The sequence below is a fragment of the Rattus norvegicus genome, chromosome 15, assembly GCF_021556685.1.
Source record: "Rattus norvegicus strain SHRSP/BbbUtx chromosome 15, alternate assembly SHRSP_T2T, whole genome shotgun sequence".
Classification (NCBI taxonomy): Eukaryota; Metazoa; Chordata; class Mammalia; order Rodentia; family Muridae; genus Rattus; species Rattus norvegicus.
The window spans coordinates 56,107,214-56,121,080 of record NC_141548.1 but is presented as its reverse complement, the minus strand read 5'-3'; the positions used below and the strand labels follow the sequence as shown (position 1 = coordinate 56,121,080).

The window sequence follows — 13,867 nt, the reverse complement described above, 5'->3', positions numbered from 1 at the left end:
AAAGTTATGAAGTTCAAAGAAGGAAAAAAGGTCTTCGGCACAAATTAGCCTCTTTTCCTTTCATGTGACCATGTGAAAAGTGGATGCTAGAGAAAGAAAATGCGATGGCCACAGCAACATATCTGGTAGGCAGATACAACACACAGTAGTGTTTCTGTGACCTGAGCCTTTTCAAGCCCTTTCCTCAGAACAGCCACGGGCGAGGCACAGTAAGCCCAAGGTGCAACAGCGGCACCACATGTTGGTGGCAACCACTGGCTCTCTGCTTAACCTTCAGGCTTGCTCAATGAGATACCTGATATTGGAAACCTAGCCAGGGTTAGTGAGGTCATAGACCTCGGAGAAGAACTTAGAACCACTACTTTACTAAACTAATGTAATTCCCAACTGCATTCCTTTGGATATACATATAAGTGTAGCTCTCACCCCTTGTCAAAGCAATCCCTCTTTGCAACAGGGAGACCATTACAGAAAACCGCAACCAATCGAAATGCAAGTGACTGTGGGTGCCTGGCCCCAACAGATACGTTTACAAAGCACCTCCTCTATCTAAGGTTCAGAAGACGGAAGGAAAGATTGTAATTGCCAGAGGGGACCAGAAAGTCTACTGTGAGGTCTTCTAGAAATGTCAGTAAAGCTACACCCATGAAGTGTCAACAATACGATTCCTAAAGAAGACTTGAACAAGGAGGAAACCAACTGATATACTAACATGGAAGGAGGAAATCCCCTCGACAAAAAAACTGCAGGTGACAGAGGGACACTAAGAGTGGAAAAAACAGACTTCCCCACGGAAGAGGTCTCCAATTGGTTATCCAATGGTAAATGGTCGATCCTGAAATCATATACATACAAGCAACATTATACAGGCTAAGCAGGCTTTCTATCTGTATATAATATATAATAATAAACATGTATATATGGACATGTGTGTATACATATATAATATATAATAATAAACTTGTATATATGGACATATGTGTGTACATATGTAATATTTACATGTACATATGTATTAAAGAAATGAAGGCCATGAATTTGAGAGAAACAGAGGGTAGTATATGAAAGGGGTTGGAGGGAGGAAAGGGAATGAAAAAATGATGTGGTTATATTTTACTTTAAACTATAAAGTTTATAAATATTTTATATTTATATTATATGCATTATTTACTGATTTATATTTAAAAACTAACCCTAGCACTGTAATGTAGGCATAGGTGTAGCTATGTGTGATTTTTTTCCAAGCTTATCTGATCTTGCTTTTGGAGTCAAACTTCTTTCACTCAGATGAGGAAAAGCCAAGTGGGAAGCCAAAGGGAAGAAAATTAAATTGTAACTTGCAAAGCTGCATTGTAAGTCAATGCCAGATTTTCATCACCGTTCTCAGTAACTGCACCAGGTCCCATGATTCACACACATATAAAAAAAAAGCCCTTTGGGGTTTTCCTTAACTTGCTAGGGTTATGCAGAGGGAGTCTGGTGATGCTAGCCTACTTAATTCACAGGGTTAATGACTAAGAAAACAGTCAACTATGAAGCGCCCAATATTTCTCATTTGCATTCAAATTATTTTCCAAGCCAAAAGAAAGTTGGGAGGGAGGTACAAACAACAGCTTGGCCTCATTTTGGGAGAGCCTATCTCCCAACTCACTCCATATCCTGCAGGGTTTAAAGTGCTCAGGGTTTGAACCTGGGGCTTCTCGGACTCCACCACAGAGCCACAAAAAGGCCTCGCCTGAAAAGAAAAGCTATCTGTTAACTCAGCCATCTGGATCTAATTGTTTTGCATATGTAGGAAAAGGCGCAGACAATTTGAAAAGGCTAGTGAACAATTACAGCCTAAGGAGTCACGAGGAACTGAAGTCCGTGTGGTTCTTTCCTTTTGTACCAGGAGTCTGCACTCCACTGTGGGAATTTCACTTCTCTTTTTTTTTCTTTTTCTTTTTTTTTTTCCGGAAATGGGGACCGAACCCAGGGCCTTGTGCTTGCTAGGCAAGCGCTCTACCGCTGAGCTAAATCCCCAACCCCGGGAATTTCACTTCTTTTGGTCTTCCCTCTTCTTGCTCTCCCGTCCCGGCCTCCGCCAGCACACAAGGTAAATCTACACAATCACATTCCCCGTGTGATAAAGCAGGAGAGAAGAATGTGGCTACAAGTGCCAACCATGTGGTCTGGACACGACGCTTCGGTTTTCTTTCCCTTCTGCCATCACTGTTCAACAAAATAGAGATGGCGCTGGATAGAAATTGGGGTCAATCACTCCACAAAGCTGCTAGAGAAGGAAGCCCTAGCCTCTTGAGGTTTTAACCGTGAAGAGGAGTATAGGGTATTTAATCAGGAAAGATCTGTGCCTTTGTGCGAAACATCAGCTAATTCTTGTCAAAGGCAACAATCCAGGTGACTGAAGTGTTGTCAAATACCTGTTTACCATTTCCCACAGATTCAGGCAGGAGATCACTGGGTCACTGGGGAACGAGCCACACGCTGGGCAGCCATGCTGTTCTTGATTGGTGAGGTCTGTGCTCCAGCAGAGGGTGGGTATTCATTTCTTGCTGTTGACATAGGGTGTTGGGTCATCAGCCAGATGACAGGGACACTGGACAGAGCTTGGGTACACATGAATAATCTAACCTGAGCTGTTGGAGGCAATTAGGAAAGGCAAGGTGAGAGCCATTGGGGAGTGTGGCCCTGGAAGCCTAAGTGGGGGATTCAGAGGATGGGAGTCAGGGCCATCCACACTCACCTCTACCCCACTGACGGGAGGGCTGAGAAGTGATGTAACTGCTGCTCCCTCTGCAATAACCCCATGTCAGAGAGGCCTGAGGAATCAAAACTTGCTGTACATAAGATTATTTTCAGATATATTGCCATGGAATTGAATGCCTTTCAAGTTTTCCTTCCTCCCTCTGTATCTTCTTCCCTCCCTCTCTCCCTCCCTTTTTCTTTTGTTTTGATTTTGACAACGTATACAGTGTGATCAATGACAGTATCTGACCAGTCTTGAGGGTTCAGAGAATCTCCAATACCTTTAAAATCTTTATACATAGCTCTATGTGTAGAAGTTAAAATAAATTTTTCTGAGGAGAGGGTATGAATTTTCTTCTTAAAATCTCAACCGACTTGCCCTGCTAAAGCATTCTGTACCACAGGAACGAAGCTTTTTCGGGTTCAGAAAGGCCAACACATGAAGTGGATGTTCGCTCACTCAGAGCCTTCTCTTGGGTCTTGCCTTTGGGCACTCGCCTTGTCCAAGACATGCAGTTACAGCCAAGGGTCAAGTAGGCAAACCATCTGAGGTCCCTTGGACCAGCTGAAACCGTAGCCAGCATCAGCCCTTTGACGTCACGCTGGGGAGAAAACAGAAGAACTGAAATGATGGGAGGACACAGCAAACCCCAGCATGGTGGTGATTGCATAGGCAATGACTTTCGCCCCCAAGAGGACGGTGCTAGTCAGTTTTCATCAACCAGACACCAAGTAGAGTCACCTGAAGAGGGACCTTTAGTTGAGGAACTGCCTTATCAGACAGCATACAGGCATGTCTGTGGGGGCGTTACTCAATTAATGATTGCTGAGGGAGGGCCCTGCTGACCCTGGGTGGTGCCACCCCTAGGCGGGTGGTCCTGAGCTGAATAAGAGCAGGATGAGCAATTCATGGGAAATAAGCTAAGACGCAATGTTCCTTTGTGGCCTCTGTTTGGATTCCTGCCTCAAGCTCCTGTCCTGACTTCCCTTGATGAGCAATTGTGATGTGGAACTATAAGCCAAATAAATCCTTCCTTCCTCGAACTGGTTTTGACCAGTGTTTTATCACAGCAACAGAAAACAAACGAGAACAAGGACCAGTAGTCAGGAGTTCGAGACCACGTTCCAGGCAATGTTCCGTCTGGCAGTTGAATGGTGTTGGGCAATGCACCTTCAGGCACTTTTTTTAAGTTTCCCAATCTGTATATAGAACTGGAGAAGTTGAACTAGATTCCTAAGGCCTTTCTGGCCAAGCAGCAAACAGGCTCACTCCAGACTTCAAGGTGTAGCCCTGTCTACAGAAAGGACTCTGGAGATATCTACTGTCTTATTGGAAGCCTCTTCCCTACTTTTCCTTCCTTTGCTTTCTTGCTTGGTATCACAAAGATGAACCCAGAGCTACACTAGGCAAGCATAAGCTACTTCCCTGGCCCCTGAGAACGGGATTTCTGTATTTTTCTCAGACTGGCCTTGAACTCACAGTGTAGCCAGGTTGTTCTTGAACTCACTACCTTGCAGACTTATATCGCCATGCTCAGGGCCTCTTTACTTTTCTATCTTAAGCATCAAACTACATGTTCTTTTACATTTCTGTTTATGTGTGTAAGAAATGTGCACATATATGTCACGGCATGCATACAGAGGTCAGAGGATAATCTCCGGTGTGGATCCTAGCCCTCCATGAAGTAGAAACTTCTAGTTCTTTGGAAAGTTAGTTATGTCAAATGATGTTTTGCTGGGACACACAAGTGAAAGGATGTTTCGCTAAAGCAAACACATGGAAGACTTTTCCTGAAGCGGACACAGGTGAAAGGATGTTTGGATATAGCGGACACGTGAAAGGATGCGTGATGGTGTATAAATATGACCCACAGAGTGTGGGAGATGAGCACTGAGCCTTGGTTTGCTCTACTTCACTATTCGTCACCAAAGACACACATGTTTTGGTTCACCTTACATAGCATTGTTGAGCTCGATTCGTGATAAACTCCGACACTGAGAGAAACTCGCCCTAGGACTGCTCCTGAGGTTCCCGAGGCAGCTTGGCCTCGCCTCAGGCTGGTGGGTGAGCTTGGTGATTTCCTCAGGATTGAACTACAGCTGCCTGGTGTCTCTTGCTGAAGGGGCTGGACTGTAGCCGCTGGTTCATGCCTGAGGTCTGCCTGCCTAGAGGACTGGTCTGCAGCTGCTGAATCGTTTGTGGTGTTTGCTATGGGATTGAATTGCTACCCATGGAGATCAAGGTTGGCCCCCAAAGAACTATTGCTGAACAGGTCCATCTCCTCCATAGCCTAATAGCTTTTCTCCTCCACCACCTCTGCTGGTGGTGGGCTAGGGGAGAGGCTGAACCCTTATTAAAAGTAGGCTGCAAAAAACGTATGCCTACACTCCCATCTTGCCAGAGGCAGGGGCTCTCTTTGTTTGTCATTGTACTCACCGGGTTACCTGGCCTGTGAGCTTCTGGGGATTCTCCTGTTCCCAACTTTCATCTCAATGTAGAAGCACAGAGATTCCCACACTTTACTGAATCTGGCTGCCCGTGGGTTAGGGGATCTGAACTCAGATCTTCATGCTTTAGCCACTGAATCATCAAATGGGATGCTTTATGACAGCTTCCTTCCTCCCTCCGTCCCTCCGTCCCTCCCTCCCTTTATCCTTCTCTTTCTTTCTTCCTTCCCTCCTCCCTCCCATATACCCTAACCCTAATCTTGACCCTAACCTAACCCTGTCCATGATTAGGAAGCAGCTCAAAATTCATTGTTGAATGTGATTACTCTGCTGTGTTTCCCGGGAAACACATCATCCATGCATCCTCTAGCACTCTCTGTACATCTTGCTAGCCCAAGAAATTTCTACTTTACATTGTAACACCATTCTGGCTTGCCTTCCCACTTCTGGTTGATTCTGCCTAGCAATATGTTTCTTAAATCTTCCTTTAATTCATTCACAGATCCCCATTGATTACTGTCCCAGGATCACTGATATGATTAACTTATGATTAACTATAATTAAATTTATTATTATTATTATTATTATTATTATTATTATTATTATTATTATTATTTACTCTGTGTAGTCCTGGAATTCAGTCCATAAACTAAGCTGGCCTTGAACTCAACTTAGCAATCTGCCTACTTCTGCCTCCTGTGTGCTGGATTAGAGGTATGTACCACAATGTAGGGGCTAGTTGCTCTTCTAGAGAACCTGGGTTGAATTCCCAGGACCCAGAAGGTCCCTTAAAATTGTCTGTAGCTCCAGATCTAGGGTATCTGACACCCTCTTTTAGCTTCTGTGGGCACCAGGTACATAGTGATACATGCACATGCATGCAGGTAAAACACCCATTTACATAAAATTAAAGAAAAAGTATAGACATACAAGGTGAAAAGTTTAAACTAAATAGAAAAAGTATCGAAGAAAGAGAAACCTTTCTCTGTCTGTCCCCAACTCTGTTTTCTATGCCATCATCGGTAGTGGCTTCTGTGTGACCCTTACAGAGTCATCTTGTCCTACACAGGCACATCACGATTAAAGTAAACTTGTTCCTGTGCCCGGAGCCATATCTTGAACTCTCACCAGTCAGACTGTAGTCCTGTTGACCGCTTGGCTATTTTTCCTAGAGGTGAGACCTGCTGCGCATTATGTCCAGGTAGTGGTTGAGATCTTGTCGTAGATGTCCTGAGATTTCTAGTAGCTGTGAGCAGATCTGAAGATGTCTGGACCCCTGTAGAAACTGTGAGGGATCTGGTACTGAGAACCTTCACTGGGATGAACTTCTTTTGAGGTCATTACCCTGATCAGGTCCACCCATCCTGATTTAGCTCTCTCTGTACCAACTAGAAACTTGAGTAACTTCATTTTGCTTCTGAAATAATACGCCTTCTGATTTCAGGAAGTGACTGTGTTCTTTTGCTTATTATTATTATCTTATTATTGTCCCATTTGATTTCCAGTTATAGGTGTGACTCCTCTATAAATGATGCATTGTGAAATGTAAAAAAAAAATTGGTGTTCTCTTCTTTCTCTGTCTCTCTGTCTCTGTCTCTCTCGTTTTATTTATTTAAATTTAGCATATAATATCTGAATTGTTACTTAAATGTATGCATTTTCACCTACATTTCCTGGTATTCTTAGAATTTCTTCTTCTTTCCTTCCTTTTTTTTTTTTCTTCCTTTGTGAAAAGGTCTCACTATGTAGCCCAGGCTGGCTTGGAATTCACTCTATAGTCCTGGCTAGCCTCAGTCTCATAGCAAATTTTCTGCTTCAGTCCCTTGACTGCTGAGGTAACAAAGATGGGCCAGTGTTCCTGACTGGAGGTTCTAGACATGTAGCACATGATGGAAGCCACATCAACATCACTGGGGCACGGGACACGAAAGGCGTTGTGACCTGAGGACACTCCCAGTTAAGTGCAGAGAGAGAGATTAGCCGTTCTGGAGGCATCTGACGAGTCACTAATGACAGCCTTGGACTTGGAAAATGTCCCTGTGATGACATCACTCTCTTGAAGGCTCCCTCTGAGGACCATAAAGCAAGGCCTTAGTTAGATGCAGATGACCTTAACCGTAAATAAGCAGCTTTGACTTTTAGGATCACCTGAGACACAGGCTGGAGTGGTACATGCCAGCACACACTTCCCTAGTGACATGTACCAAATAAACACTGACTGGGTCCCAACCCTGATGGTTGGACTGGGGTCTGCCCTTATCTGTGGACTCTCCAAGTGTGGACTGTAGAGGTCTTGCAGGCAGAGATTAATTCTTTAATTTTTTTAATGATTCCTTTTTACTCATTTATTTTTTAATGTGTTTTGTCAGCATGTATGTCTATGTGAGGGTGTAGGATCCCTGGAACTGAAGTTACAGACAGTTGTGGGGATTGGGAATAGAGAGTCCTCTGGAAGAGGAGTCCATGCTCCTAACCACTGAGCCATCTCCAGACCTGGAGAGTCGTTCTTACAAAACATGTATGAGTAAATGTTCAAGAAACTCCTTTTCTTTTTGTGTGTTCACAAAGTACAGTGGCCCAGCCAAGGCTCTGAGAGGTCCATAGTAAAATTATTAACTTTTTTGTTTATTTGCTAGAGACGGGTCTCATGTAGCCTTGGCTGGCCTTCGACTCACAACGTAACTGAAACTAACTTGGAACCCCTGGTCTTTCTGTTGTCATCTCCCAAATGCTGAGATTACAGCAAGCTTGGGCTGTCATGCCTAGCTAAAGAATAGTGGCTGTTTATTGGTTTGTTGTATAATACTGAATGTGAATTGAAGTCAGGGCCTCCCACAGGGGTAAGCACTCTGCCACCGAGCTATATCCTCAACTCTCCACCCTTATTTTTAGCAGTAGTACCTTTTTTGCATAATGCCTGCCAGCAGCCTAAACAACTTCGGCCTTGGAAACACCCTGAATGATGCTCCTTTAGTTTATCCATGAAAGTTCAGCTACTCATAGTCAGGAGTCCAGGTCTCCCAAATAGTATAGGCATCACCATAGCAAAGTGATAGCACAGTAAACCCATATCGTATGCTGTAATACAAGGATTGGGTGGAACATGTAAGTGAATCAATTATCCGTGCACTATTATCAGACATTAATCCATTAGCTAACATTTATATTTGCATACTTAAAAAAGCCAGGTACTAATGAGGTGTGGTAATAGCCGTCTGTAACACCAATGTTCAGGAAGCAGAAGCAGTCGGGGAGAATTCGAGGTCACCCTGGACTTGTACAGAGAGTTGCAGGTCAACCTGAGATACAGTGAGGCACTGTCTCAATAAAACTAAAAGTAAATAAAAGCCAAGTACTTACAAAATTCTTTCAATAAGCCCAGCATTTGGGGCATACCAGCAATCCAGGCATTTGGAAGGTAAGAAAGGAAGATCACAAGTTCTAAGCTAGCCTAGGCCAATTAAGTCTGATTAAGAACAAATTTTCAAAAATATCTCTTTAAGCTTAAGTCCTCTTCCCTGATACCTTAAGATCCATCCATCCGTCCATCCATCCATCCATCTCTATACTGGGGCTTGAACTGAGGGCCCCACACATACCAGGCAAGTGCTCTACCACTGAATCCTTACTTTCCAGTGACTTCCTCTGGCTATATTGTAACTAATCTGTCAACTGTTGCTTACATGACTTCTTTCTACTACAAAGCTATCTTTTTCTTTTGTGTCAGAGTATCACTGTGAAACCCTGGCTAGTCTGGAACTTGCTTTGTAGAACAGGGTGGCTCAGACTTACCCTGTGATTTCTCTTGTCTCTGCTTCCCCAATGGTGACACAGCTCTTAGATTTTACATAAAGAGATCTCAATCTCATGATTTCAAAGATATTCTTTTCCTTATAATCACCTTGCTATCCTGAGTAGTCCAAAGTATTTGTTCTGCATTTCTTTTAAAATGCTAGGAGCTCTTCAAGTTCTAAGTCAGAACACTGTCTCTGCTATACAATCGATTGTAACATTTCACATACATAATTTTTAAACTGAAGGCTCTGAATAGAAACTGTGCCAAGAAGTTGGAGAAGTGTATTGTCGACGTAAGGGAGAGCATAGCTAGAGGCATCTTGAAGGGTGCAGTAGAACTGCCCCATATGAGAAGAGAGAAGGGGGATGGGGAGATCAAGAGGGAGGGAGAGAAGACAGAAGAGTGGGGAAGAGCGAACCAGGACACCAAGAGACCACTGTGTGGCCGAATGACTGGGTTATATAAGGAAGAGAAGCTGAGTAAAGGGCTCAGGCCAGCCCCTGGGCTGGACAGTTTAGAGGACAGATATGCCAGACAGGATTCCCTGTGACAGGTAGTTGGTGAGAACCTGGTGGCAGCATCCCCTTTGGCATGCTATAAAGGCTCTGAGTTCTGAGTTTGAGATCTCACAGTTTCTAAAGAAGTACACAAATTGACATTTAAACACGGGTTCAAGTGTATTTATGAGAACAAAATGAAGATTGAAGATTAAGTGTTTTTACCACACAGGATTATCTATGGTCACTATGAGATTGGCTCCAGGAGATGGCTTCATTGAAAATCTTTGTCAATAGCCCAGATTCTGTAGCTTCTCCTGGTTTTTTCTTTTCTGCTCTGCTCTCCTCTTCCTCCTATCTCTCTTCTTCCTCCTCTTCCTCCTATCTCTCTTCTTCCTCCTCTTCCTCCTATCTCTCTTCTTCCTCCTCTTCCTTCTCCTACTTTTCCGCCTCTTCCTTCTGCTCTTTCTCCTCCCCCCCCCCCCCACCCAGGCTATCACTATGTAGTTCTGGCTGCCCTGCCCTGAAACTCACTCTATAGACCAGGCTGGCCTCAAACTCACAGAGACCCGCCTGTCTCTGCCCCCGTCTCCTGAGTGCTGGGATTAAAGCAAGTGCTGTCAAAGCTTGCCTGTAGTTTCTTTACTTAGTAGATGCTGCTGTGGAAAGGAGGACATAGACGAAGTCTTTCTGGTTCAGGAGCTAGCACTCTCGTTCAGTCTGAAAGAGAGGAAGGAATTGGGGCAGATCAGAGGTAGACAGAGGAGTAAGCAGCCTTTGAGAGGGCTGAGGATGTCCACTGTGAGATTAGGGGCCAAGAGAGTAAAAGAACTTGAGTGTGAGCAACAGTCAGCTGTGAGAGATTTAAAAACCCAAGGCAGACAGCACCTTCTCAGGCTTAAGGTAATGTCCAGAATGGGAAAGCCTAGAAAGCAGAAGGATAGCAGAAGCCAAGATGCAAAGAAAATAGGCTATGTGGGCCTTGCGTCAGATTGCAGGTGTGGGCACAGTTGGAGAGGCGTCCTGGAGGCAGGCGACTGGAGAACAGACTTCCTCCTTCTTAGGAGGGAAGAGGTGGGATAGAGCTCAGGTGGAGGAGAGCCTGCCCAGAAAGCACAAAGCCCTGGGCTGACCTCAGACCCCCTTTGCCAGATGTGGTAGTGCACACTTGTAATCCCAGCACTCCTGAGGGGTAAAGACAAGGCGGTCAGGAGTGAATTAAAGCAAGCCTGGGATACAGGGTGAGACAAACTCCAAGAGTAGTTTTTGGCCCTTTTGATTGAATTAGCAAGTAGCATGAGGAGGGCTGTGAGTTCATTTTGGCATCTACTTATTTTTTCACAAAGAAATATTAATTTATAGTTAATTATCAGTGTTTCTTTTTGTTTTCTGCAAGAAAAAAAGCAGGAAAAACATAGTCTGGAGACTATATGCAATTCTTTAAGTTCAATACATTCAATTTTATAAAAAAAAAAATAATTCAGCCAACTTGTCCTGATTTTCTCCATTTTATTAGGGTCATTTTGTCACTCCCTGACTCACAGACTAGTGATCTGGAACACTAGCCAAACGTCTGAAACACATCCAAGATAGTCATATTTCTAATCTTCAGAGAAATCTGTGTTGAGAGTTTTAGCTGCTTTGCAAAATTGAAAGATCTCAGTCAGGCAACGTTGATTTATTGACTCACACAGACATGGAGGAGAGCAAAAGGCCTAATCCCTGCCCTTGAAAGCTCTGAACACAGCACGGTCTGACCACTTACAGACATCTAAGACAAACATCTACAGACGTGTTACAAAGAGAACACTTCGGTTACAAAGAGAACACTTCGGTTCCAAGAGCACATTGTGGGAATTAGTAGAATAGGATGGTGCCCGTTAGGGAATATTCTGGCTTGCCCCTCTCTCTCTCTCTCTCTCTCTCTCTCTCTCTCTCTCTCTCTCTCTCTCCCTCCCCCCTCTCTCCCCTTCCCTCCCTCCCTCCCTCCCTCCCTCCCTTCCTTCCTTCCTTTCTTCCTTTGGAATGAGGAATCTAAAGCTGACATTAGAACACTGGGGGGTAAATAAATGTAAATCAGGCTGGATTCTGCTGACCTTGGGGTCAAATGCCTGTTTTGATTTGATCGTGGTCTCCATGTGTTTTTGATTGAATTTTCATCAGGAGATTGATGGAGAACTCATTGGCTGTGGATGACTGGATTGGTGTCAGCTTCCTCTTGTCCAGTTAGCTTTGAGCAGCGTGGAGGGACCATGGAACACAGACTGGATTTTGGTTTCCATTCAAAGAGAAATCTTGGTTATTTTCAGTATACAGTATGTTATTGTAAAATGTATATTGTGTAGTGGTTCCATAGGAGATTGGTGTAGGATCTCCCTCTGGATACTGGGTCCTGAAGAGGTTGAAGTCCTGTTGTTAGCACAGTTACTTGGCAACAGTCGGATAAATTCTGCCCCACAGTTACTTGGCAACAGCCAGGTATGCCTGACTCACTATAAAAGGGGCTGCTTGCCCCCTCCTCACTCTTGCTCTTGCCTTCCTCCTCCTGCTCTGTCCCCTCTCCCTTCTTTCTCATCCCCCCCCTCCTCCACAGTCTCTACCTCTCCCTCCCCCTCCCTGTCTGCCTTTCTCTGCCTCTCCTACCCTCTGGTCCCTCAGGGGGAAGGGATGCCTCAGCATGGGCTCACCGAGGCACCCTCTTTTCCCAAACCTCATCACACCTCCACCAAAACACATCTCCCCACTCTTTTTTTTTTTGGTTCTTCCCCCCCCCCCCCCCCCCCCGAGCTGGGGACCGAACCCAGGGCCTTGCACTTCCTAGGCAAGCACTCTACCACTGAGGTAAATCACCAACCCCATCTCCCTACTCTTTATCTTTTTATAAACACATCACCTGTGGCCTGCTACTCATCTTAAATTCTCTCTGGATTCCCTGTAATACCTAATTCAATGTACAATAGTTCTCAATAGTATGTTGTTTCAGAAAGGATGACAGGGAGAACAAATCTGTTTGCTTGACTTTTTTTTCCCCTGAGTATTTTTAGTTGGTGGATAGTTAAATAATGAGGCTACAGGACTGGGAGGTGCCAACTTTGGAGGCTGGGAGGGCCCGTTGTTTACTAGACAGTTCATTGAAACCAGAGATGAGAACCTGACACCAGGCCCAGGGAGGGAACTCAGTCAGGACCCTCTGGGTGGTCTACGTGGCTGTGAGTCTATTTACCAATTACACAGCAATGGCCACGAGAAACAACACAGTCCCTCCTAATGGACTATTATATGAGCAAGGACAAGGAGAGGAGGAGAGGACTCTGCTTTCTGGAGAAATGAAATAAATAGGGCATTTAACAAAAGAGGCACACCCATGCCTTTGAGGAACTAATGAAGTGGCATGGGAGCCATCCAAAAGGACGCATGACATTTCCTGATTCTTTAAAGAAAATTATTCAGGATGAGTTTCAAGAGTCAAGCATCCCCCTCACTTTGAAGAAAAAGCCTCCTTTGTGCAGGAGAAAGAAAGCGTTTAAAACTTTAGAGACCAGCAAATAGCAACTTGCTCAGTGCGGCCTTTGCATGCAGAATATTGTAGATTCTGAGATACTGGGAAGGAGAGAGGGGCTAAGAGGATTTGGTGCCAATATCACAGAGTTTGCAGGTAAGAAAGCTGCACAAGACACCAGAGACTAGACAGGGCATCAGGAGGGCCTTCGGTGTACCCAAAGCAAAGCATACACTCACTATCTTCTTTTCCTTTAAGAAAGGATTTTTAAATTTAAGTTTATTTTTATTTAAAAGAAGTTATTCATGCCCAGTCTGCTGCGTGTATTCTATCCACCTCTTGTTCTGAACTAGGTTTGTAGTCCACTGGGGGTGGGGCAATAGTCTTCGTCTTCCTTCTAGATTTTAGGCAAAAGGCCACTGAGGACAGGGGAAAATGGAGAGATAGGTGGACTTATGATGTAAGTACATTTTCACTTATTTTAAGTAACCTCAAAGCCCCTTTAGACCCTGTTGTTAGTGTATAGACTAATTGGCTTTTTGACAACTTCACACAGCTAGGGTCATCTGGGAGGAGGGAGCCTCAATTGAGAAATTGCCTCCATCAGATTGGCCTGTGGGCAAGTCTGTGAGGCATCTTCTTGACTGATGACTCATGTGGGAGGCCCAGCTCACTGCAGTCAGTCCCAAGGTGGTCTTGGGTTGTACAATAGTGGAGGATGAACAAGTCTTGAGGAGGAAGCCAGTGATAAGCCTTCCTCCAAGGACCGCTTCAGTTCCTGCCTCTGCTCTCACTTCTCTTCAGAATGGGTAAGTTCTAAGCTTAAGCCTTTTCTTCCTAAATTGCTTTTGGTCATGGCCTTTACCACAGCAAGAGAAAGTA

At 44.5% G+C, this 13,867-nt stretch overlaps 1 long non-coding RNA gene across 2 annotated transcripts; it reads right to left on the bottom strand.

The window, feature by feature from the left end:
• Nucleotides 1-1,952: 1,952 nt before the first annotated feature.
• On the bottom strand, nucleotides 1,953-11,889 carry LOC148001044 (uncharacterized). Of its 2 annotated transcripts, none has more exons than XR_015638944.1 (4): nucleotides 11,583-11,881; nucleotides 10,060-10,206; nucleotides 2,744-3,347; nucleotides 1,953-2,636 (listed from the first exon to the last, which is right to left on the bottom strand). It is a non-coding gene; the product is annotated as an uncharacterized LOC148001044 (long non-coding RNA). The 2 variants fall into 2 exon arrangements; XR_015638945.1 differs by lacking the exon at nucleotides 1,953-2,636 and adding an exon at nucleotides 5,183-5,326 and having other exon boundaries at nucleotides 11,583-11,889.
• Between the last annotated feature and the right edge of the window lie 1,978 nt (nucleotides 11,890-13,867).